The sequence below is a fragment of the Peromyscus leucopus genome, chromosome 10 (genome assembly GCF_004664715.2).
Source record: "Peromyscus leucopus breed LL Stock chromosome 10, UCI_PerLeu_2.1, whole genome shotgun sequence".
NCBI classification, from domain to species: domain Eukaryota; kingdom Metazoa; phylum Chordata; class Mammalia; order Rodentia; family Cricetidae; genus Peromyscus; species Peromyscus leucopus.
In genome coordinates, this window is record NC_051071.1 from 14,500,498 (window position 1) to 14,523,401 (window position 22,904).

At 45.6% G+C, this 22,904-nt stretch overlaps 1 protein-coding gene across 2 annotated transcripts in view; it reads right to left on the bottom strand.

Annotated features, from left to right (window-relative positions):
- The window catches only part of Sertad2 (SERTA domain containing 2), a 114,906-nt gene that overhangs the window by 57,660 nt on the left and 34,342 nt on the right, over positions 1 to 22,904 (bottom strand). The window contains exon 1 of one of the 2 annotated variants that reach the window (XM_037208961.1): positions 6,804 to 8,067. The exons of the other annotated variant lie outside the window; for it this stretch is intronic. The gene's annotated coding sequence lies outside the window, so the exon portion shown is untranslated. Of the gene's footprint in view, positions 1 to 6,803; positions 8,068 to 22,904 lie in introns of those variants that run through there. 2 annotated transcript variants of the gene reach the window in all.

Genomic DNA, 22,904 nt, shown 5'->3' on the forward strand with positions numbered 1-22,904 from the left:
TGGCCTGGTCCACCCACCTACTCAGTTTCTCCTAACTGCGATTTTGTTTGAGAAGGGATCTCGTTTCACTCACTCCTGACTGGCTTAAAACTCCAGAAGTCAAGCAGCCCTCCGGCCTCGGCCTGGACTCCAGGCCCTGGCACCCCAGCCCCAGCTGCTGTGTTCATGAGTTTGAGTCACCCCAGACAGAGGAGGAGACGGAAAGTGAGACAAAGTGTGGTGCGCCGTCACCCCGGCTCCCATCTGCTTATCTTTGAGCATCACTAGTATTTTCAAGATACCTCAGAGTCAGTGGTACAAATTAAATCTAAATTAAAACACATGTTATACAGAACTTTCTGAGAGGAACAGGGTACGCAGGCTCCGGGGTGATTCCAGTGACTCCTGCCTTTGGTACTCACTTTCTTGTGAAATGCCCTTCCTTTGCTGTGACAGAGGGGCCTTGCTTTCGAGAGGAGGCTCAGACTGTGGCTTTCATCTCGCGGGCCTTCTCTTACTCTCGCGCTTGCTGATGGAATCCAGCTGCACACCGAGCCGCTCTCGATCCACGTTCATATTAAGGCGCTCCGTCCAACTGCCCTTAAGGAACTGGAACCTGCGCCTTGACCAGGTCATTCTAGCCTTTAAACAAGACTGTGTCCCTTGTCTGACACGGACACACCTATGACACAAGTGTCCAAGAAGGCCACACTTAAATTCTTCTTTCAACATTCATTTGTCTTCTTTTATTTACATGTGTGTGTCTGTGTGTGTATGCCATGTGTGTGCCTGCTGAGACCAGAAGAGGGTGTTGGATTCCCTGGATCTAAAGTTACAGATGGTTGTGAGCCCCCATGTGGGTTCTGGGAACCAAACCCAGGTCCTCTGGAAGAGCAGCAAGTGCTCTTAGCCACTGAGCCATCTTTCCAGCCCTGAGACTCGAATTCTTGATAAATAAATGTTTATTGTTTTAAGTTAATTTGTTACATAGCAAAAAATAACACAAATATTACAAAAACTAATGCCAGTGGTAAGAGATTACTATTTTGGAAAGGTATATATACATTTCATTTAATGATTTTTTTTTTCAATTTTTAAAAAACACTGGGAACTTAGAAGAAATGTATGTGTGATAATAAGAGAAACATACAGCTCTCAGGCAGGAAGGTTGGAAGTTCAAGGCCAGTCTGAGCCACACAGTGCGATCCTGTCTCTGAAGAGTACTACATTATCTGGAGTGTCATAGCAGCTTTGTATATGAGCTGCTAGTACAGAAAAGGCATTAGTAGTGTTATTACTAGGCGATGAACTCTGAATGCTGCAATGCGGACGTGCCAGGCAGGATGTGTGCACTGGGCAATAATGGCAGGATGGTTCCGGGGGTAACCAACTGCTTGGATTGGAGGCCTGCTCCCCAGGAAGGAATTCATGCCAGGCACTGTAAACCCGGTCAAGAGCCACGGTCCAGAGGTCATAGGACCTAAGAGGAAATCCACCACTATGGTTTTGCTAAATAGATATGTTGTCTAAATGCTTACCCCTCAACCTTGGCCAGAGGAGCTTCTTCTGCATTAGCAGCAGGTAATGTAGAGACTCACAACTGGTCAAAGTGCTGGGACTCAGTGACTGCGGAGTGCCCAGCTCTAAACGGAACATCTGTATCAACCCCTCCAGGGCTGAGGAACATCTGTATCAACCCCTACAGGGCTGAGGAACATCTGTATCAACCCCTACAGGGCTGAGGAACATCTGTATCAACCCCTACAGGGCTGAGGAACATCCTGAAAGAGGAGGCAGAGAGAAGAGAAGGGCTGGAGGCGGGGAGATGTGCTGCAAAACGCTGTCTTCCACACAAGACACGCACGAGATCAAGCCAGTATCGAGCAGGCAGCATGAACAGGACTCAGTGGGCTACCCTCCCACCTCCAAAAGAGAGAGGACATGTTAGAGGGGTGCCCAGAGGGAGTGAGAGGAAAAGGTGAGGCAGCCAGGACCAAGACACTTTGTATACGTGATCTGAAAAAAGAATGTTTACAGCTACAATTTCTACACCAGCAACTGGTCTTTGAAAGTTGCTCAAATAATTCATTTTATTTTAATCTTTTGGACCAAGGACTTCATTTCAAAGTAATAGCCTATATTATGTAATTATAAAGATTCCATACTCTTTTCAATCAAAATAAAATATCATCTTGATTATAACTGAATGGAATTCTGTGAGATTTACAAAATGCTGTAAAACTCATGAGAGGTATAAATAACAACAACCACATTTCTAAATGCTTTAGATTTGGGGAACATTTAAACACCAGCAAATTAAATATCTGTATCTTCAGTCTCTGCAGTTCCTACCTCCAAACAGACTCTTACACATACACAATAGGTGTGTGTGTGTATGTGTGTGTGTGAGAGAGAGAGACAGAGAGAGAGACAGAGTGAGGGAGTTCCTTCAGGTTGATTTCTGTAAAGCTCAAATGAGCAGAGCAGCATTTTTTTAAAGTTTCATTGAGAAAGAATTCATACTGTACAATCCATCCACATGACTCATCCAACTCCAAGGCTTTCACAATACTGGCGGGGTTGAAAAGCCATCTTTGCACTTGGTGTTTAGGGAGGATGTGATAGAGCGGAGCCGGAGTGGGGGTGGCAGGGGTGGGTGTACAGAAATCCCTTCCCTTTTCAGAGGTAAAGATCTCTTCCAAAGTGAACCTGCAGAACTTTCTTCCTGGGGTCCTTCTTGGTCTTTATTCCAAATGACTGCCCTGCACCTTCCTCAGGCCTTGGAAAGAATGACCTCTAAAAGCACACAGATTCCCACAGAGCCTCTGCGCCTTGTGCAAAGTGCCAGAAGGGACCTAAGTGTACAGAGATGGTGGCCCATCAGGGCCCCTGGCAATGGAAACTTCTGCCGGGACTATCCAGGGCTCCTGCTTTGGAATTTCCTGCTACAACACAGAGGAAGTTCTAAGACCCTGCTGTGGTTTAGCTGATCCAGTGAGCAAATCTATCTTGATACCAGCCGTGTTCCCATTACTCTGCTAAGTACAAAGGCAAGGTACAATCCAGAAAAAAACAGGAAAAGTACATGTGAGATGAGCTCCCGGTGGAGGCTAGACACTAAAACAAGCACACTTCTAGGACCGGCTTGAGAAACCCACAGAAGGGAGAGAACACAAACTGCCTCTAGGTGAGGGGCAGCTCCGTCACGTAAGGGACAGTTCCTACCACGATCACCACCACATTCCAACATCAGCACGAGCTGAGCGTCTGCCCCCACCCTCCTCTTAGGCAATGTGACCTAATAAGAGCTAGCCTGTGAGTCTCCATAGAATTACCAAACTACACTGGAAATATTTTCTTCATCTTTTATCTGCAGGATCGATGATTGCTCTCTGTGAACTCGACAATATAAATTTCTTAGTTCTACATTAAATTTAAGTGCTAGAATTAATTTCACTATTTATGGCCCACTATATGCAAAGGTATTTTACTGGAAATTCTACAGATTTCAAAAAATTCATTTGAAAGATGCCATTTGTCAAATAAGCCTTGGTAAGAAAATTAAGGTCACCATAAATGCCAGCATGCACACGCGCACACACACACACACACACACACACACACACACACACACACACACACGGGCAGGACTAGGAGACCCTTAGGACTAATACAGCAAGGCAGAGGCGGCAGGGTGGGGAGGGCGAGGCACACACTAAGAATGACCTGAGAAATGAAAAAGTTCATTATCACAAAATCAAGAAGCACCCAACCTTCACCAGTATAAATGGCTCCAGAGGGAACAACCAAGCTGGAAGTTACAGGACCTTTTAGGAAAGATTTGTTTTCACTACTTGTAATTATGTGCATGTGTATGCAAGTGTGTGCTGGTGCCCAAGGTAGCCCGAGGCATCAGATCCCCTTGGGTCCCCTAGAGCTGGAGTTACAGGTGGTTGCTAGTCCCCGTCCCCCGTGCCCGTCCCGTCCCCCGGCGCCATGGGTGCTGACCCACCTCCTCTAGGAACTCTCAGCCACTGAGCCCAGCTCCAGCTCCTGCCATAGCACCGTCAGTCACCAAGTTCAATCCACACTCAAGGAGAGAATTCTACTTCTTAAAAAAGTGTAAAACAATCTGAGGACATATTCTTTAAAGTACTATAATCATTATAAAATGTCTTTCTTATTCCTGGTAATATTTTTTTTTTATTCTGAATCTACTTTCTCTACATTTATAGTCACCGATGTTTCTTTCTGACACTTGGGTCCGGCCCCCCACCCCACGCCGGCTCCCTGAGCCATCGACAGCTAGTGTGTTTCCTGGTGTGGGTGGGTTCAGGTCTAGCACCTTGCTATTTATTTTCTTTCTTCTCAGAAGAAACAACAAAATTGTCTTTTGTTTATTTTTTCTTCTCTTTTTGGACTGAGTATTTTATTTTTCTATTTGCATATCAGTTATTTTATTATGCTTACAATATACATTTTAATTTAAAATTTTTATTTTATTTGTGCATGTATGTGCATGTGCATAAACAGTTGCATTTGTGAGTGAATGCCATGTATCTACAGATATCCAGAGGCACCAGAAAAGGGCACTGGATCCCTAAGTAGCTGGAGTTAGAGGAAGTTGAAAGCCATTTGATATGGATGCTGGGAAGTGAACCCAGGGCCTCTGTAAGAGCAGGAAGCATTCAACCACTGAGCGGCCTTTCCGGCCTCACACGTTTTAAACTGAGGATTCAACCTTCAAAGAACACCAAGACCACTCTGGATACATTTGAGATTGTTCCTGGTCTACTGGTTCCATATATTTTATTTCCATGTAATTTCTAAATACCATAATACAATGCTATTATATTTGTTTTAACTATTTTAAGATTTATATTTGTGTGTGTGTGTGTGTGTGTGTGTGTGTGTGTGTGTGTGTGTGTGTGTACACAAGTGCATGTGCGGCTATGTGCAAGTGAAAGTCAAGTACACAAAGGCAAAGGCCTTAGACCCCCTGGAGCTGAGTTATGGAGGACTGTGAGCTGCCTGATGTGGTGCAGGGCACTGAACTCAGTCAGATCCGTTCTCGAGCAGAAGGCACCCTTAACCACTGAGACATCCCTCCAGTGCTGTGTTCTAGAATGGAGTCTTTCACATTTATTTAGATATTCACCGCTTCCGGTGCTATTATTCTTTGTCTGCGTCTAAGTTTCCATCTGGGCTCTTGTTTCAACTTGAGGACTTCCTTCATCCTTCCTGATGTGCAGGTCTGCTGCTCGCTCAGCTTTCGGTGTTGAAACGGCACGGTGTATCTTCATTTCCGAGGGCTTTCACCTCATCTGTGGTTTCCCGCTGGCTTTCCTCCAACACCTTGAACACATACTTCTGCTGTCTTAATTCTACAGTCTTCTGCCTCACGGTTCCTGATAGGGAGTATTAACTCTCTAGATAAAACTTTTATGCTTTTTATTTGACATTTCTGTCAATATCATGGTCTTTTTCTTTTCTTTTTTTAAAGCAGATGTGGTTACAATGTAGTTTTGTGTCACTCTCTTTCGGTTCACAGAGCTTCTGATTTTCATCAAATTTGAGTACTTCGAGTCTCATTTTATTCCATTTATGTTTGCCCTTAGACTGTGTCCTGGGTCACTTAATAAGATTCTCTGTCCATTTCTTTTACAGCCATGTTCCCCCAAGTACCACACTGGCAAGTCCACAGATCTTCCGCTACAGTTTCTCATCTGCTGTGATGCCCAGTCAGTGATGTTTTCATTTCAGATGCTGTGTTTTCCAGCTTTAGAAAGTCTGGTTTAAATGTGCTTATGTGTTCATGTCTTTATCTTAAACCCTTGATCACACTGATATCGTATCGGTCCTGCTAGCTAGTCACTTCCAGGCCTCTTTACAGCGATCTCTCTCTCTCTCTCTCTCTCTCTCTCTCTCTCTCTCTCTCTCTCTCTCTCTCTCTGTGTGTGTGTGTGTGTGTGTGTATTTATATCCACAGACATAGATTTTTTTATATTTATATCCACAGACAATTGCCACTCTCAACTGAATCAGAGAAGTCTCTCTTCCCAATAAACTGTTAATGAATGCAGACTCATGGCTGCACAGAGTGCTGAGAATAAATCATGGATGGGTACTCAGTCCTAAACCAAGCATTGGTTATATCCCCACCAAAGTTCAAGGAAAATTGTGGGGGAAGGGGGAGCGGGGGGGGGCCCCCCGCAGGGAGGCAGGTAGAGAGAAAGGCTGCAAAATGTTATCTTTTGGAAATACACAGCCATTGCAGTCATTAATGCGTTGCAGTCATTAAGGCAACAACTAGAGATGTAGTGGGTCTGTAAAACACGGTGTCCACGAACAGACTGCTGAGCATGGGGAGGCCAGGCAGGGCAGCACAGGCCTCTAACCCCAGCACTAAGAAGGCAGAGGCCAGTCTGGTCTACATAGCAAGCTCTAGACCAGCCAAGTGAAACTGTATCTACAAACAAACGCCCCCAAATAAATACAGAGAATGGAGGACGGACTCGGGGGGCACTACCTCTCACTGCTGAACTATTTCCTACAGGAGATTCAGGCAAAGGGGGGTCACCGCCTTAGCTGCTGTGCCCAATGGCAGCCACGCCGGGCTGGAATCCAGGGTTACACTAAATGGGTCCGGAAATAAAACCACGAGTCACAGATCTGGGAAAGGAACCTCCAGGGAGGAAAGGAAGCTGGCAGTGGGGGGAGGAAGTGAGGGCCGGGAGGAGAGCATGACCAGAATGCCTTGCATACAGGTATGAAATTATCAAAGAACAATCATTTTTTTTAAGTTGGCCAACATTTTAAGTCACCTGCAAATTAACTTGATCTTTTCCAACTTGTTCTTAAATTCTGTCAGAGTCTGGATGAGGGCTTCTCAACGTTGGCTCTACTGACATCTGAGGCCACACCATTCCTGGGGCGACTGTGGAATGCAGCTGTTCCACAGCATTCCTGGCTTCCATCCCACATGGCAGCAGCAACTCCCAGTTGTGACAATACAGAATGTCTCCAGATATTGCCAAATGTCCCCTGGAGTCTCTCCTAGTTCTCTGCCCAGCATGCAGAGTCCAGTTAACAGAGCAGGACTGGCCCTAATAAAAACTCGAGCACCAAGGCTCGGAGAAGCTTCACTAGTAGTCAACATTTCATACATACCCATCATCACAACTCGTTGCTAAGGAAATGAAGTGTTCTGCATCCTGTATGATGTCACCGGGAGGGGATTCTTAGAATCTTGTGCTCCTGACTTCACTCCACATGCCTCTTCCCTTTGCTGATTTTTTTTGGGGGGGGGGGCTTTGTGTCCTTCCACTGGATTACATCGTAGTCATAAGTGTGATTGTATGTTAGGTCCTGTGAGTTCTCCCAGCATATGACCAAACTCGGGGGTGCTCTGGGACCCACCCACACACTGGCCATACAAGTTTAACTGAAGGTACACCCAGCTTTGTGTTCTCCTGACTTAAGGGACCCTATGTAGATATGTGGGGCTCTTTTTCTGCATGGTTCCGTCCTCTCTGGCATCTGCCCTCACACACACCAAGCTCTTTAGCTTCACTGACCCCTACCTCTTTCTTCAGCTCAGGCACACTACAGATGGGTCACGCTTTAGCAGAACCAATGGTGACCTCAGGACTCACTCTGTCAGACATTAGGCCCACGCTGCCTGGTGTCTAGTATATGAAACAGTCCTTTCATGTATTTCTGTCCAGTTTGCTAGTTATCTGAGGTATTTACTCAATGGTGATGGACAAAAAAATCCTCACTGTAACGTATTTTAGGGCCAGTGAGGAAGGCTCAGTAGGTGGACACTTGCCACACACACCTGAGTGTGACCCCAGAGGCCAACTTGAAGGTGGAGAGACCAGACTCTATAAAGCTGCCCTTCACATACATACCATGAAACATTAGCATATGTGTAGAATACTACAATTTAAAAAGATTTGTTTTTAATCATGTGTGTGTATGAGGGGGGCATGTACACGTGTGTGCTGGCACCCACGGAGGACAGGTGCCAGATCTCCTGGAGCTGGAGTTGCAGGTGGTTGTAAGCTACCTGATGTGGGTACTGGGATTTAAACCTGGGTCCTCTGCTGTAGACGAATTTCTACATGGTCTTATTAAATAAAAAATAATCACGGAGCCAGATATAGGGGTTAAAGCCTGAGAGAGATCAGAGGAATAGGAACAGCCACAGCCAACCTCACCTCACTGATACCTCAGCTTCCAAACGCAAGTGACTTCCTGTCTACCCACGCCTATGGGCCTTGCTGATTTGCTCTCTGTCCAGCTACATCACTTCCTCTTCCTGCCCAGCTCTGTCACTTCCTGTTTGTCTGTACAGACCTTCATGGTTAATTAGTGTTGGAATTTAAAGCGTGTGCCACCTCACATGGCTGTTTCCAGTGTCTTGAACTCACAGAGATCCAGACAGATCGCTGCCTCCCAAGTGATAGGATTAAAGGCGTGTGCTAACATTGCATGACTTTTGTGTTTAGTTAGTTATAATAGCTTGGTTTTTTTCCTCTGATCTCCAGGCAAGCTTTATTTATTAAAGCACAAATAAAATATCACTCTGCAAGAGCAGTAAGCACTTTTAACCTGAGTCATCTCTCTAACCCCTAAAATAAAATTTAAATTTTAGGGGTTTTTCTTGTTTGTTTTTTTGTTTTGTTTTGTTTTGTTTTGTTTTGTTTTGTTTTTCGAGACAGGGTTTCTCTGTGTAGCTTTGCGCCTTTTCCTGGAACTCACTTGGTAGCCCAGGCTGGCCTCGAACTCACAGAGATCGGCCTGGCTCTGCCTCCCGAGTGCTGGGATTAAAGGCGTGCGCCACCACCGCCCGGCTTAAATTTTAGTTTTAAACTAATCTGAGGTATTGAGTTTGTGTTCTTCTTTTTTTGGTGTTTTGGGGTGTTTTTTTTTTGTTTGTTTGTTTTTGGTTTTTTGAGACAGGGTTTCTCTGTGTGGCTTTGCGCCTTTCCTGGAACTCACTCTGTAGACCAGGCTGACCTCGAACTCACAGAGATCCGCCTGTCTCTGCCTCCCAAGTGCTGGGATTAAAGGAAGTTTGTGTTCTTAATGAAGCAGCATTCAAACCAAGAAACATCTGAAAGGACCAGACACACTCTTGGTCATTAGCACTGGTTATTCCTGGTGTTATGGTTATAAGTGTTTCTTTTACTCAATCTTTCTCTTGATTTGAGTGGTTTCAGCTTTGGAAAGCTTTTGTTGTTTATTCTTTGTTTCTTTGTTGTTGTTTTGAGACTGAATTTTACCGTGTATCTCCGGCTGGCCTGTAACTTTCTATGTAGATCAGGCTGGTCAGAACTCACAGAGATCCACCTGCCTCTGCCTCAAGAGAGTTGGGTTTAGCTGGGCAGTGGTGGCACACGCCTTTAATCCCAGCACTCGGAAGGCAGAGGCAGGAGGATCTCTGTGAGTTCGAGGCCAGCCTGGGCTACAGAGTGAGTTCCAGGACAGCCAGAGCTACACAGAGAAACCCTCTCTTCAAAAAACAAAGAGTGTTGGGATTAAAGGGGTGCACCACCATGCCTGGCCTGATGATTTCCTTCTTAGCCACATCTCTTTCTGTTAGATTTTGTCCACACTCCCTCACAGGCCTATTTATCTGGCTCTCATTTGTTCTAACATATTTAAGAAGCACTCACTAGGAGGTAGCCTGGTGTGGTGGTGAAGTGCCTGAGATCAAACTTGATTCCTCCTTTTACCAGCTCTGTGGCCACAGGTCTTAAACCCTCCATGCGCCCAGGTTTCGTCATCAGTTAATGGACAAAATGGTCCCTCTCTCATAGGGATCTGAACCCAGGTAGTGTAATTCTAGGGCGAGAGCAAACTGGCTCACCACAGTACAGTTGTTAGGGGCATAAACTCTGGAGTCACAAAGTCACAACTGTGCCTAGTGAGGCCAAGGAAGAGAGAACATTTAGATTGTGCAAATCTGACCTGCAGAAGCAGGGAGAGGCAGAGAACTGATGGTCAAGACCAGGATGAAATGGCAAAGTCCATTTAGGACACCGAGACTTTTCAGATGCAATTATAACATTAAATGCATTCAGGAGGTGGCAGTGATGAAGCCAGGAGTCACTGGGGCATCGTGTGTGTGTGTGTGTGTGTGTGTGTGTGTGTGTGTGTGTGTGTGTTTGTTCCAAACTTCTCCATGCCATGGTACAGAAAGAAAATGGAATCTGCAGTAGATTACAGTAGATAAATGTCCCTGCTTATCATTGCTGGGTAAGACAGCTGAGGACGAGAGGAGCCAGGACCTAACTGCACCATCCCAAGAGGTCAGGGGACTGGATGCGAAGAGAGGAGGGCGGGGAGGCTGGAGTGGGATTCCAGTTTAGATGACTGCAGGACAGAGGGGAGGAGGTAGAGAACTTGGGAAAGGAAGGCAGGGGCCCAGGGGAGAGACAAGGAGTCTGTCGGGACATACTGAGTCATCTGCCTGCCAGACCTTAGAAGATATTTTGCAACACACTGCCTTGCCGGAGGTCTGGAGGAAGACCTACCATTTCATCTGACTCATCAACCAAAATCTTTGTTTTCTTACCTTAATTAATCATTACCTTTAGAGCTGTTTTCAAGCCCTGTCCCAGTGTCTTTCAGATACAGGAGAATGACAGACAGTTTAGGGAACCGGGCCTATTGGTTTGAGGAGAGAGCAGAAGGGTTAGAAGAAGTTGGGGTGATGTTTATCAGACATTTAGAAAAGGCGACAAGAAATGCTTCTGGTGCACCCTTACAGGATCGCAGTTTAGCATGGCTGTTACAGGTGGGAAGGACAGGTGGTGGTGAACACTGGGCTCCTCCGTACTCAGGAAGGCAGGACGATGCAATTGTGCAACACTGAATTGCCAGGACCACCAGGGTCAGGTCGCTAAAAGTGCACAACACTTCTGATTGCCTAGAATGAAGAAAACGTCGTCTTTCCTATGCATTAAAGCAACACCTCATTAACATTGACTTTCGTTCTCTTGTTACTAGTTCCAATGTGATGGATGACAGGAAGTAGTGTACGAGGAGAGAACATGATACCCTAAGAGAGGAAATTCTTCCAGAGATCTCAAGAGCTTGATCTACTACCAACTGTGGTTCTGCCATGTGGAGACTCTACCAACACTAAGATGATGTTTTCACAAGTGTGCTCTGACTATCCTGTAATTAAACTGCACGGAGTACCACAGCCAAGGCTGGAACGAGCTCACACTGTTGACCGTTACAGAAGGCTGAGGGCCACTTGCTAATAACTACCATAAAAGGAACAGATGACTAAGAACAGAGAGGAAGTATGACTAAAAAGTCCCTCCGTGTGTGTGTGTGTGTGTGTGTGTGTGTGTGTGTGTGTGTGTGTGTGTGTGTAAGTCCCTGAATAACTAGGCATACCAAATGTGGTCTGTCATAAAATTATTTACTGCTAAATTCTGTACTTAGACACCAAATATAATGTTTGCCCAAGAGCTAAAAATTGTATAAATCATTCAACTGCAAAGTGTCAAAATAATAAGACCATCAATACGCAAAAGTGCTGATCAACCCACACAGGCTGGGCTGGGCTGGGCTGGGTTAACTCCAGAGCACTCCTTCACTTCAGAAGCAGAGACCACTATGGTCGCACACCAGGGCCCCATGTCACGGAACCTCAAGCACTGGGGAAACCCTGGCTGGGACATGGCAGCCTGCCTTTGGTCCCCAGAGAAGCTTCTACCACAGCTAGACCACACCTATCAAGAGAGACTGAGGTCTGGGGCCACAGCTCAGTCAGAGCTCTTGTTCTTACAACCAAGGCCCAGCCTAGATCCTGGGATCCAAAACTAAACAAGTCCGTGAACAAGCATACCCAAGGCCATGTTCAGAAATGCAGCCTGGCTTATTTGCTTATTTTGTTTTTGTTTTTCAAGACAGGGTTTCCTGTGTAACAGTCTTGGCTGTCCTGGAACTGGCATTATAGACCAGGCTCTCAGATCTCAGAGATCTGCCTCCCATGCTGGGACTAAAGGGGTGTGTGTGTGTGTGTGTGTGTGTGTGTGTGTGTGTGTGTGTGTGTGTGTGTGTGTGTGTGTGTGAGAGAGAGAGAGAGAGAGAGAGAGAGAGAGAGAGAGAGAGAGAGAGAGAGAGAGTTTTGTTTGGTTTGTTTTTTTAAACACAACTACCTATGAATAATATCCTGGACCTCACAAAGGATATTCTAAGAAAGTGGTACTTTCCTCCCAAATGTAACTTCAAATTACTGTGACAAGTTACTATTATTACATAACCATTTACCCTTACATTTTGAGGTTGTTATCACATCATTTCCCCACCAGGGGACACACTCAAGACCCATGTTTGTTTCATGACAGCACGGTGTTTTCCTGATGTTTCTCTGCTTGTCACAGGACATTACCGACATTCATGAGAGAAAATGTTTATAAGAGAGCAAGCGGCGACTCAAACAGGGGAATGGCCTAAAAGGACTGGAGGACCACCTTGTCCCACATAGAGAAGTGACACTTTTAGGCATGTGATTGAGATTGTTTTTTTCTTTTTCCTAGCTTTATATTTTTAGCTTTCCTAGTATATGCTACTATCTAGGCCTCTAACCATGTCTATATCAGATACCACACAGGATTTCAATAAAATTTACATCTTTACCGTATACGAATCTTGCATATTAAGAATCCATGCTGCGGGTTGGGGATTTAGCTCAGTGGTAAAGCACTTGCCTACAAGACCCTGGATTCAGTCCTCAGCTCCAGAAAAAAAAAAAAAAAAAAAAAAAAAGGAAAAAAAAAAGAATCCATGCTCCCTGTGTACAATAAAAAGCAGCTTTCTTTCATTTACTATAACTGATTATGACCCAGGCTGGCCTCAAACTCCTGATCCTCCTGACTCCACATCTTTAGCATACCCTACTGAAGTCTGCCACTACAACCAGCTCTTTTTATAATTAATTATAGAGAGTGAGACTCACTTTCCATATTGGCATTTTACTGACTGATCAGTTGATACTAATTTTTTTAAGGTAGGCTCTCATGCAGCCTTATTGGCATTTTAGTATCCTTCCTCCTAGTGACTGATGTATAGTACGAAAAAAAACAGATGTAACAAATACATTGTGCAGCGTTCTGCACAGCTGAGTGTAGAAGCCCGTGAATTCTGCAGGCGTCACGGCGCAGCATAGAGAACACTGATTCCTTTGCTGCACCTGGCCCCTTCCTTCCAGAAGAGCTCCCTGCGCAGTGCAAAGTCCCGCTCCTCCCCGGTTTTCATTCCAGTCGATTCCACTCTCAATACCAGGGATGGCTATGTGACCCTGGCCTGGTCAACCCAAGACTGCATGCCCTTTGCCATGATTGGCTCACTGATGCCTACACGCCCAAAACAGGTCAAAAGACCGAACACCAAGGTGTTTGCACACCCACTGCCTGGGATGTGCCCTCTAGAGACTGAACACCAAGGTGTTTGCACACCCACTGCCTGGGATGTGCCCTCTAGAGACTGAACACCAAGGTGTTTGCACACCCACTGCCTGGGATGTGCCCTCTAGAGACTGAACACCAAGGTGTTTGCACACCCACTGCCTGGGATGTGCCCTCTAGAGATTGAACACCAAGGTGTTTGCACACCCACTGCCTGGGATGTGCCCTCTAGAGATTGAACACCAAGGTGTTTGCACACCCACTGCCTGGGATGCACCCTCTAGAGACCGAACACCAAGGTGTTTATTTGCACATCCACTGCCTGGGATGTGCCCTCTAGAGATTGAACACCAAGGTGTTTGCACACCCACTGCCTGGGATGTGCCCTCTAGAGACTGAACATCAAGGTGTTTGCACACCCACTGCCTGGGATGCACCCTCTTTCTACACGGGATATTAAGATGGTGAAAGCTGGTTCTGGCTGTCTTTGCTACCACAGCAGACAATGAAGCACAGGGTAAACACCGAGATGAAGTGAGAACACACACTGACCCCACCCGTCATGTGCGCGGCGGCAGCAAACTCAGGCCATCCCTGTCGTCACTGCCCTCCTCCGATGCCGGCCTGCAAACTTCCTGGACTCTTCCCGTCCAGCCTTCTAGCATGCTGGAGGACCCAACACCGCTGTGACTGAAGTAGGCCACTGTCAGTTTCTAGTTTTGCAACCAAAAAGCCTGGTTAGTCCAAGGGATGAAAAAGTGCGTGATTTTAAGGTGGAGAAAGATAGACATGACTATGTAACAATCAATAAATAGTAATAAAATAAAAAATGATGGCTGTAATTGGTGAGATTACTAGTTAATAAGTACACAAAAAGGTACTGACATTAATGAGGAATAAATGAAGTTTTACAAAATTCTCTTATTATTACGATTTATTTTACTTTATGTGTGTGAGTGTTTTGTCTGCAGGTGTGTCTGTGCATCACAAGTGCCTGGTACTCTTGGAGGCCAGAGGAGGGTGTCAAATTCCTTGGAACTGGAACTAAAGCTACACGTTTGTGGGTTGCAATGTGGGTGCTGGGAATTGAACCCGGGTCCTCTGGCAGAACAGTTACTGTGCTAAACTGCTGAGCCGTCTCTCCAGCACCACCCCTTTTAAAAAATTTATCTATTCTTCTTTTTTATGTCATTGGTGTTTTGCCTGCATGTATGTCTGTGTGAGGGCGGCAGACCTTGGAGTTACAGACAGTTGTGAGCTGCCATGTGGGTGCTGGGAATTGAACCCCAGGCCTCTGGAAGAGCAGCCAGTGCTCTTAACCACTGAGCCGTCTCTCCGGCCTTCCCCCCCCCCCCCCGCCCTTTTTTTTTTTTTTTTTCCAGACAAGGTTTCTCTGTGTATCATGGCTGTTCTGGAACTGGCTCTGTAGTCTGTAGACCAGGCTGGCCTAAAGCTCAGAGATCCTCCTGCCTCTGCCTCCCGAGTGCTGGGACTAATGATATGCATCACCACTGCTCAGCTTCAGTCCCTATTTTTATGTTTTTTTTTCCTTCTCTGAGTGTGTGTGGAGGCAGGGGGTGTGCTGGGGGGTGAGGGCAATTTTGGGAAGTTCTTTCCACTCTTTGCGTCCCAGGAACTGAACTTAGATCGTCAGTCTTGGCTGCGGGTACCTTTACCTGCTATTTCATCCTGCAAAATAGAGTAACAGCAAGCAAACAATGTAGAAAGATTGTAGTTTTCCAAAGTAAATCCTGGCAAGGTTAAAAAAAAAAGTATCTATATTGTTTGTCATTAAGACACCAACATTCAGCACATAGGATGGGAAAGTTACTAAAATAATGAATTAGTCACATCAGGAAAGAAGACAGTGAACAGACAACACAGGCCTTCTCATGCATTGCTACAGTTCCCGGAGCAAACCAACAACATTATGAACTAGTCTAACATGTATCGATAGACTCTTCAGAATTTATCCTATGGAGAAAAATGGGAACATACGCAAAGACAGAAGAGTGTATGATGTTTCCAGCACTCTGTCGCTTATAAAAAACGAATGAAAAACAGCACAAATGCCCAATAATAGACTTTCTGAATAGAATACAGCCAATGCTAGAATACTATGCTGCAATGGAAAAAGGTCATCTGTAGTGCCAGAAAGAGATCCTCATGACCGGAGGATATCATTTATATATATGGATATCCTAAGGAAAAAGAAGTTTGGGAGTCGGGTTAAGTTCCTTTGTTGTTTTGTTTCGAGACAGGGTTTCTCTAGGTAGCTCTGGCTGTCCTAGAACAGCTTTATCTTGCTCTTCTGAATTGTGCACAGCAAACTAAGGCAGCTGAGAAGCTCTGAGGGACGAAGCTGGGCCAGCAGACAGGCTCAGAGGCTCGCTGCCTCGCTTGTGAGCGTCAGGGCACGCATGCAGCCTGGGGACTGTGTTCTTTCACAGCACAAAGACATCTCTTTACTTGCTACCATGATAAAAGAAGACAAGCCTGGTGCTGGAAATGCTTCCACTGTGGATCTACAGGTTTCCCTCTATCAAAAGAGGTTGCTTCCTTTTTAGCAATTCTCTGCTGTTCATCTATAGCCCAGGTCCAGGCTCACGGCACTGCCCCTTTGAACAGGGACACACTTTTAAAGTAAAGCCTCTCCTGCCTGGCCCCACACTCAAGACCTAAAACCTATCAACTCATCCTTCATGTTGCCAGAAAAGTCTGCCTTTGATACTAGAGTACCATCTTTTGGGGTTGAAACAATCCACAGAGTAGGAATCTACTACCTTAATTACTTACCACTTGCCTGGATGCAAAGATTGATTTTGTGTCCTGACAAGTGTATTTGTTTTGTTCTGAGTTTTAAGAGTGGTCTCTTCTTTTAGGTAGGTTCAATCCTTTTAAAGTCACAGCTCTGTCCCTTTTCATAGTAAGCATCTAATCTCGGCCAGCAGCTCTTTCATGCAATGCTTGACTGGAAAGGCAAGATGATCTATGGGGTCACAGGTCATTCTAATAAAACTCTGGCCTTGTAGTCTAACACCACACTCACAAATCAGCACATACCATCACTACAGCCAGATCTGTGTCCCTGGCTCTATACTACACAGTAGATATTATTTTCACGCTGACTTTATAGAGAGGTGATCAGAGGGAAAGACAGGAAGTGCCGTGAGCACACTGTGAGTGTCGCTGTGTTAGCTACTTCTCGTTGCTGTGACCAGAGGAAGGGCTTATTTGGCTCTTGGTTTAAGAGGGTAAGTTCCAGCACAGCAGGGAAGACGTGGGGGAGAGGAGAAGGCAGCGGCTGTAACTGCACTACAGAGAGATGGGACTATTCAGGATGGCTCTCCATCAGTTAATCCTCTTCAGAAAGCTCTCACAGACACACTCAAAGACCTCACTAAAGCCCTAGGTGTTTCTTAATACAATCAAGTCCACAACCAAAACTACCTGTCACCACCACGGCAGCCCAGGCTGGCCTGCAAATCAGAATGTGTCCCTGGCTGGACTTAAGCTCACACCTCCTGCTTCAGCCTCACAAATGCTGGAGTGGAGTTACAAGCATGCTCTACCACGTCTCAAAGACTAAGCTCTCAACTAGTACACGTTCTTAAAAATAATTTTGGGCAAGCAGAAACTACAAATACAAAGCCAGATGTAATGGCACATGCCTGTAATCCCAGTACACATGAGCAGAGATTTAAAGTTATCCTTGGGTATACAGCAATTTAGAAGTCAATGTGGGCTACATGCCAGCCTGTGTTAAGACATACACATACTATACAACACACACACACACACACACACACACACACACACACACACACACACCAGAAATACAAATACAGTGAGTCATGCATTATCATGAATTTAATTCTCAAATTCTATTATATATGCTCAAATTACAAAAGAAAGCTGGGAAATAACAATTTAGGTAGTATCGTTATCCCGTTTATATACTCAGTGCTTAAGTATTCTTCCTCAGTAGTCTGAGTACTTGTCCTTAACAACAATATTTAATTAAGCTGAGTAAGTTCTTTCAGTGTAGAGAGTCACTTTGTTTGTTTGTTTGTTTGCTTGTTTGTTTTGAGACAGGGTTTCTCTGTGTAAAAGAGCTGGCTGTCCTGGAACTTGCCTTCCTAGCCTCGAACTCACAGAGGTCCTCCTGCCTCTGCCTCCCAAGTGCTGGGATTGAAGGCGTGCTCACCGACTGTCTGAGTCACATTTTCCCCACCGATGTCACTGTATGAACTATTCCATCTTGCTGCTGGGGAAACTGTCCCCATGTAGATGGAATGTTAGTCCCTACCATTTACGTTCCTAAGCGATTTTAAGAGCAATTTTGAACAAATGCATTTTTGCCTCACAGGCTAACTTGAAACCCTGTCTCCTGCTTCAGGTATCACCCCACTACATGCACAAGCACTATATGTTACTTCAATAACAGAGCAGTAAAACCAGATAATTACAGAACGCAACTCCTGGCCATCAAGGCCATCCCTGTGGCTTTGCGGTCTCTTATATTCCTTATAGCTTTAGTTCATTTTCAAGTCTCACGTGAAGTCTCAAAGAGAGCCACACACAGGCAACAGCTGACAATGGCATTCACTCTGTGAGAAAACTGGAGAGCACCTGGCACAAATTTCTCCATTTACTTGACTTGCACCCCAAAACTGTCTGCACCTAGCTTCCCTGCTACAAACTGAAATAATCCTGTCTGAGGATTTACTGACACTATACTCCGTCAAATCAGCGACAACTCACTTGCCAGGTCCAATCGCTCCCCGGTGTGTCTGCCCTCCTCCTCATTCTCTCCCACGGCAAACGTGAAGCTCACGGTATGAGCAGCACCGAAGCCGGGTCCCACTCTCAGGTCCCACTCTCGGTGCTGGTGAAGGAGAGGGCGACCCTTCCAGTTCTGCGAGTGGTCCTGAGGCACAGCCAGAGTCATCACATCAACCGGTAACCCTTCCCTCCTATTTGAACCTCTTGGTGGCTGTGGCAGTTTGAATGTAATTGGCCTCCATAATCTCATAGGCAGTGGCACTATTAAGAGATGTGGCTTTTTAGCCGGGCGGTGGTGGCTCACACCTTTAATCCCAGCACTCGGGAGGCAGAGCCAGGCGGATCTCTGTGAGTTCGAGGCCAGCCTGGGCTACAGAGTGAGTTCCAGGAAAGGCGCAAAGCTACACAAAGAAACCCTGTCTCGAAAAACCAAAAAAAAAAAAAAAAAAAAAAGAGAGAGAGATGTGGCTTTGTTGGGAGTGGCTATGGCCTTGTTAGAGGAAGTGTGTCTCTGTGGGGGTGGGCTTTGAGGTTTCCTATGCTTAGGATAACACCCAGTGTCTCAGTCGACTTCCTGTGGCCTTCATATCAAGATGTAGCCAGCCAGCACCATGTGTTGTGGAATATTAGTTGAAGATGTGCTACATTTATGCTGTGCAATATTTTGTTTAATGATGCAATGATGTGTTGCATTCTTTTATGTTGCATTTGTTTAACTCGGTGAAGCTGTGTTACTGTGTCTGTCTAAAACACCTGATGGTCTAATAAAGAGCTGAACAGCCAATAGTAAGGCAGGAGAGAGAAATAGGTGGGGCTGCCAGGCAGAGAGAATAAATAGGAAGAGAAGAGAGAGAGAGGTGGTAGCAAGAAAAAGGAGAGGAAGATGCCAAGGACCAGCCAGCCAGCCAGCAATGAAGTAAGAAGTTAAATTAAAAGACATAAAGAATAGAAAAAGGTAAAAGCCCAGAGGCAAAAGATGGGATAATTTAAGTTAAGAAAAGCTGGCTAGGGGGCTGGAGAGATGGCTCAGTGGTTAAGAGCACTGGCTGCTCTTTTAAAGGTCCTGAGATTGAGCCAGGCGGTGGTGGCGCACGCCTTTAATCCCAGCACTCGGGAGGCAGAGCCAGGCGGATCTCTGTGAGTTCGAGGCCAGCCTGGGCTACCAAGTGAGCTCCAGGAAAGGCGCAAAGCTACACAGAGAAACCCTGTCTCGAAAAACCAAAAAAAAAAAAAAAAAAAAAGGTCCTGAGTTCAATTCCCAGCAACCATATGGTGGCTCACAACCATCTGTAATGAGATCTGGCACCCTCTTCTGGCCCGCAGGCATACATGCAGGCAGAACATTGTACATGATATAAAAAAAAAAAAAGAAAGAAAAAAGCTGGCTAGAAACAAGCCAAGCTAAGGCTGGACATTCATAAATAAGAATAAGTCTTAGCCAGGTGGTGGTGGCGGCGGCGGCGGCGGCGGCGGCGCACGCCTTTAATCCCAGCATTTGGGAGGCAGAGGCAGGCAGATCTCTGTGAGTTCAAGGCCAGCCTGGGCTACAGAGTGTGTTCCAGGAAAAGGTGTAAAAGCTACACAGAGAAACCCTGTTTCAAAAAAACAAGAAAAAAGAAAAGAATAAGTCTCTGTGTATTTATTTGGGAGCTAGGTGGCAGGCCCCCAAAGAGTAAAGAGTAGGAAAAAAAAAATCACCTACAACCATGCCTGCCTGCACACCACCACGCTCCCTGCCATGATCATAATGGATGGAACCTCTGAAAATGTAAGCCAACCCAATTCAATGTTTTTCCTTTTTAAGAGTTGCCGGGGTCATGGTGTCTTGTCACAGCAACAGGAAATCCTAACTAGACAGCTACCATGACCTCCTCCTCACTGGGGACTTCTAGTCTCCGACCTCTCCTTCAATAACCTTGCCCAGACATCCTGCGGCTGCCAGTTGTCCATGTTCCACTGAGCAATCCCAAATCTCCACCTAGCCTTGAACTCAAGCGTCAGCCCCACAACTCCGCCTCACACCAACGCTGCTCTCTAGAGTTCAAATCCCACTATGTCCACAAACACCTGCTACGACAGCGTGCTTTCCTTTTCACTCAGAAGCCATTTTAAACATTCTCCCAGACCCTGTCCCTTCTGTACAACAGAAATGCTTTCTCCTGGGACAAGCAAAAACTGGGATGGCTCAGTAGGTAAAGCACCTGCTGAATGAGCTTGATGACCTGAGCTGGATCCCCAGAAACCACAGAGTAGGAGAACCAACTCCACAGAACTCCTCGAAAAGCCAGCATGCCTAAACATTCTCCTCCCCTACCCCCCTCACACATAATTTTATTGTTTTCCTCTGATTGAATAAAGAAAACAGAAGGCATCACACTCTTTGAACTTGACCCACCCTGATCAGGTCCTTCATGGGAGTCGTCCACAGCCTATTACCTCCTTCACCTCCTCTGTCTGAGAGGAGTTTGCTTGGATGTTTTGTTTGTTGGTTTTAGCTTTTTTGGCAGGAAAGGCTGGGGTGGTAGGGTGGTGTTTGCCTTTGAGATGGGGTATCTCTATGTTGCCCAGGCTGGTCCCAATCCCCCAATTCTCCTGCTAGCCTCCCAAATCATACCATTACAGGCCTGAATGACTATACCCAGCCAAAATTCTTAGGTTGACTACATTGTTGCTCTGCCTCTCAGTCTCTGGGAGGCTCTGCTCCCTCGGCATTCCCTCCTTATTTTGTCACTTAAATACTCTTCCTGTATAACCACCTCCGACTGTCAGCTGTGGGCTCTGTGCTGATGTCTCCCAAGTGCATCTCCACTAGATCTTTAATGAGATTCAGAATTACAGATTCAAATACCTGACTCTACATCTCCTTTGAGACATCTTATCGGTATTTTCAGTTCAAAGGGTCCAAGGCAGAACACACTCTCCTTTCCCTGTCTCTTCTGTCAGCAAAAGGCACCATCACCCACCTAGCTTCCCAAGCCAAGAAGAAACCCACGTCGGAAAAAAACTGACTCCACAGTTGTCCTCTGGCCACCACGCTGGTGCTATGGCACCTTGTGTCCATGCGCCACACACACACACACACACACACACACACACACACGCGCACATACAGAGAGACAGAGGAACAGTAAACAACTTTTTTAAAAATTCCACTACTACTTTTATTGGGCTTGCATTAATCTCTAGACCATCTGGTGGGGGGTGGGGATCCCATCTGAAAATATATGTTTTTCTATGTATTATCCCTTCAGCAAAAGTTACTTACAGTTATGTATCCTACAGAACTATTACTAAGATCCCCCCATAATTTATAATTTTAATAGATATGGTTACTAAGACTTTTAAAATTATGTTTTCGAAGTGACCTTAATGATCTACAAGGAGACTCCTCAACTGTGACTTAGGCGGTGTCTGAGCACTCTGCTGGGTTCTGCCTGTGCTAATGGCTGGTTCTCCAGGAGACAGAGGTATCGGGTTCCACAGGAAAGAAAAAAAACAAGCAGCGAAAGCAGGTCTGTATGCAGCACAATGAAGTCCATTTAGGAGGGTCTGAGCTTAAAGGGACAAGACACATTTATCAGAGAGGTTTTCAAAGTACACAGACATTCAGAAGTCCAGCCAGGGGAGAGGTCAGGGCTGGACAAGATGACCGAACTATACATGTCAGGTAAGAGTTGAAAATTATCCTCAGGGGCAAGGTTGATGCCAAGACTAATGAAGAAACAATGTTTCACCGCTCCAACATCTGCTGTGCAAAACAGAAAGACAAGTTTATATATACTGCCTGGTGGTGTCATGTTACAGTTACAGAGTACAGACCCCTCAATGTACTTTTCCAAAGAATTTCAGGAGACCAGGGTGGGGTCTCCTGACTGTAGCTCTGGCTACCACATAACTAACTGCCCTGGGATTCAAGGGGGGGGGACCTCAGTGATCAAAAGTGAAGGGAGGAAACGGGTGGAGGGAAGAGGAAATGCTGAACTACAAGGTCATGGTCAGGAAACCAATTTGGCAAGGCATATGGAAAAGCAAGGCGTATAGCATCAAGTACCCCATCCAGCAATGCGCAGCCCACAGCCAGCTTTGTTTCCAGTAGAGGGACTCGCAGGACAGGGTGAAGGCCAGGGCCTGCCATGTACTGAGGAAACCACTTCCAAACTCTCCCCAACCCCGTAATTTTTGTCTTCCAGTTAGTCTTCTGCTTGAGACAGAATCCGAAACGGAGTTTGGGTAGAAGTCTATGTAGGTCTTACTAAGAACATGTTAGTAATGAATGCCCAATGGTGACTGTCAGGAGCGTACATAAATTCTACCTTCCTTTTACCTCAATTATTTTTAAACCAGTCAAGAACAATACTTATAACTCATACAATGGAATAACACTAAAATAAAGTGTGTATCATTGGTATCTAACTTTACAGAGGCAGTAATTAAATTAATACAAGAAGCACATTTATCAAAATGTTAAAAGTGATTATCACTAAGTAGCAAAATAAAGCCTAGTCTATTTGTTTGTTTATTTGTTTATGTTTTTCAACACAGGATTTCTCTGTGTAGCCTTGGCTGTCCCGGAACTTGCTCTGTAGACCAGGCTGGCCTCAAACTCACAGAGACCCACCTCCTCTGCCTCCCAAGTGCTGTTATTAAAGGTGTGCACCACCATCGCCCGGCCATAGTTATTTTTTAACAAACTCTTCTCTGCACTTT